The sequence below is a fragment of the Balaenoptera physalus genome (genome assembly GCF_965194825.1).
Source record: "Balaenoptera physalus genome assembly, chromosome: 10".
Taxonomy (NCBI): domain Eukaryota; kingdom Metazoa; phylum Chordata; class Mammalia; order Artiodactyla; family Balaenopteridae; genus Balaenoptera; species Balaenoptera physalus.
The window spans coordinates 32120071-32123901 of record NC_138889.1 but is presented as its reverse complement, the minus strand read 5'-3'; positions in this window follow the sequence as shown (position 1 = coordinate 32123901).

Sequence of the window (3831 nt, the reverse complement as noted above, 5' to 3'; positions counted from 1 at the left end):
AGGAGTTAGGGTAGCAGCTGCAAACTTGACAGAGGTCTGAGAGCTCCAGGAAAGAGGCTGGGGAAGAAAGCCACTGAATTTTCCTCATACATATCACTAGCAGCTAAGTGATACAAACAAGAAAGAAAGAACAGCAGCACTCCAGAACCAGAAACAGAAGCCCTGCCTCCTGCAATACCCTTCCACCCCAAGTGCTCTCTATGAACAAAGTCTAATTTATGCTATCTGCAAAAGTGAAATATTATACTTAATGAGGGTCTAGGTCCATTACTGCAGAAGCAGGTGATAAATGGTGGATTTAGAGCTGAAAGGAAATAAACTGATAACTAGTGTAGATCTCCGTCTTTGAGTCCCCTTTCTTGCTTTGAACTTGACCTTTCAGACCTTCCCTGGCTTCCCTCCTCCCCTCCTCCACTCCACTGTGACCTTGGTCCAGCCACACATACAACTATACACAATCAATGATCTAGTTTTCTGAGTCCAATAATCCCATCACCTGAAAGGAGACAGGAAGTGGAAGGAGGGAGGTCCAACACATTAGTTTTTTTTTTTTTAATATATAATTTCATTAAGTGATACTGAGACTAAATCCAGTGGTAAAAAAAAAATTGGTTGCAATCTTAATTATCTCTTTGAACTACTTTCCTCTACCACAGATAATACAATTCTAAAAACCTGAGGATGTCTTTCCCATTCCTTCTGATTTGAAGCAGCAATGATTGGAATTTAGCCCAGAAATATTGTTACAATTACCTGGTTCCTGGCTGGCCTGTGGAAGTATTATCAATTTAACAAGAGGGATTCTCCTAATTCTAGCTTCCTGTTTAAGTCCCAGAGGACTGGTGGGAGTGTTCACCCAGCAAAATCTGCACTTGAACTTGCCCTAACACAAATCACTCATAAACATTACAGGAGTTATTTGTGGAAGGTCATGATTGAGAAAGGCTTGCAGAAGATTTCTGCAACAAGTCTTTTCTGTTAAACTATATTCAAGTTGAACTACAAGTGAACAATTTCCAATTTCTGAGTCAAGAAGCAATACAGTTTTCTAGCGATAGAAGCCATTCTCTCAGATGCCCAAGCTGAACTCCTGCTATTTCTATGTGTGAGAATTGTATAGTGATTTCAAAGCTGTGCTTAATTCAGTAGATGTGTCTGACAGAGTTGCTCGAGAAGGTTAAAAAAAAATAAGATGGGACTCTGGGTGCTGTGTTTTGACTTTTATGGCTGTGGTACCAGTGAGGGTTAAATCCATAGACATTTTCTTTCACTGCTCTTTCATTTCAAGGTACTCACACATATGTGTCACAGTTCTTGATTGCAATCCACAGAAAATGTCTGGCAATCTTTTTTTTTTTTTTTTTTTAAATATTCACCATGTATTTCTTCTTTAGGTCTTTTTTCTTTTTTAATTAATTTATTTATTTTTATATTTATTTTTGGCTGTGTTGGGTCTTCGTTTCTGTGCGAGGGCTTTCTCTAGTTGCGGCAAGCAGGGGCCCCTCTTCATCGCGGTGCGCGGGCCTCTCACTATCGTGGCCTCTCTTGTTGCGGAGCACAGGCTCCAGATGCGCAGGCTCAGTAGTTGTGGCTCACGGGCCTAGTTGCTCCGCGGCATGTGGGATCTTCCCAGACCAGGGCTCGAACCCGTGTCCCCTGCATTGGCAGGCAGATTCTCAACCACTGCGCCACCAGGGAAGCCCATTGTCTGGCAATCTTAAGCCAAAAATATTTTGGAAGAGTAACTGGGGCTCACAGAATTAAGAGGAGACTGGAAACCCAGAGCGAGATCATGAGTGGACACCACAGTGCTCTGGGGTCTGGAGCTAAGATCATGCAGCAGCCACAAGCTGATCTGCTGCTACTGAGAAGATGATGCCCCCCAGCCAGTTGGAGACCCCATGTCCCTCACTTCAGACTCACATTCCAGAGAGTGAGTCTGATTGGCTGAACTTAACACACATGCCTGCCACTGACTCAGGGAATTAGAGAGAGGAAGGGGACACACTGTCTTCCTTTGGAGAGAAGGGCACTTATTCACTCTGAGACTGTATGCAGTGTGGGATTACTAAGAGATTTCAGGTGTTAATAGGAATGGAGGATTGGATGCTAGACAGTCAAGGAATGACTAGGACTCTCAAGCAGTTTCTGTTCACTATACCCCCTTTCAGGTGACTGGGTTATGTTCATTGAAGTCAAGGTGTTGTATACATGCAAAGGTCAGCTGAGGTAAAACAATTCCCCATAGTTCATTCATTCAGTCAGTCATCTATTCAACAAACATGCAGTCAACATGGACACAGTGTCAAACCCTGTCCTGGGTCAATTGAGCCCCATGGCACCCATTTACATGCACGCCTGCCCCTCTCCTCTCATTCCTCTCATTCTTTCTCTTAGACTTTTAAAAATTCAAATAATGGAGCCAAAAACTTCTCAGTTACTCAGTGTCATGTGGATATCATTAAAGTCTCTTTCTCCCCCAGCACCCTCCCTCAGCCTCCCCCTGTTGTCCAGCTTTGGTCATTAGGGAGTCGGTTTGAACCTCTGTTCCAGGAACGACAGGAGGGGAAATGAAGTAAAGCCAGACACATCTCCAGGACTACTTTAAACAGTTTTGGCAGGATATTTGAATGCAAGACACTGTAAAAAATAGTTTTGAGGGGTTATTTTTGGATTTCAGTGACCTGTGTTCTCCCTGGCCCCAATCATCAGAGCTAATTGAAAACTAGTGTTGACACAGAGCCTGTTGGTTAAAGTGGCAACCACAGCAATCAGAAAGGCAGCCTTGGTATAATAAAGAGCACAAGGCCCAATTCAGCTCTGGCTGTGCCTCTTACTAACGGCATGAGGTGTTTTACTGCTTTTTGAAACACAATAACGTACAATGTGCACAGACAAACATTCACATGCATGCTTATTCTGATACAAAAGCAGTAGAGGGTAGCAGCTAAGCATGTGGGCTCTAGATTCAGATGGACCTGGGACTGTGCAACTCTGAGCAAGTTACCTTCTTTATGCATTTATGTTTGAAGATATAAAATGAGAATAATTATAGCACCTATTTCACGAGGTCATTTCAAGAATTATAAGATATAATTCATGTAAAGCTCTTAGTAATTGCTTAGCATATAACAAGCACTCAACAATAAACAGTAGCTATTATTATATACATACATATACCTACCCTTGAATTACTAACTTCTAACCTTGAACAATCCCCTTAACCTGTCTGAGCTGCCTTTACAATTTGACATTAATAACTACCTCCAAGTTTTGTTGTCAGAATTAAAGAAAAAGAGTAGCTAACGTTTGTTGAGCTCTTATTACTGTATACGAAAGGGCTTCACACAATATAAAGTGCTAAGAGGTAGAAGATATTATTGTGCACAGCAGCTGGTTAGAGGATTCTCAACAGGAGAATGGAATTCACATTCATTTCACAATCACCTCTGATTAAAATGACACTTGGGAAGTACAGACCTTTCATTCTGAAATGATCCACGTTCCAAACAAAAGGTTAAATAGCAAGTCACCACTCTCACTTCACAACCAAAGGTAAGATCAATCTGTCATCCCGTATTTATGAAGAAGAGAGGGAGCAGTGACAACACTCTGAAAAGAAGATCAACCTTGTTCAAGAGATATTTTTGTGGAACATTGAAAACCAATACTGTGAAATCTTGTTGCTGAACTCTCCCTCCAGGTGCCAGGGACACAATGCCACTCAGGGGCCATGCAAAGGTCAGAGTGGGGATGGGAGAAAGATCCTGAAAAAAAAAGGTCTTCCCATCAGTAATTCAACAGTTATGAAGCACTGTTACATGCCAGGTC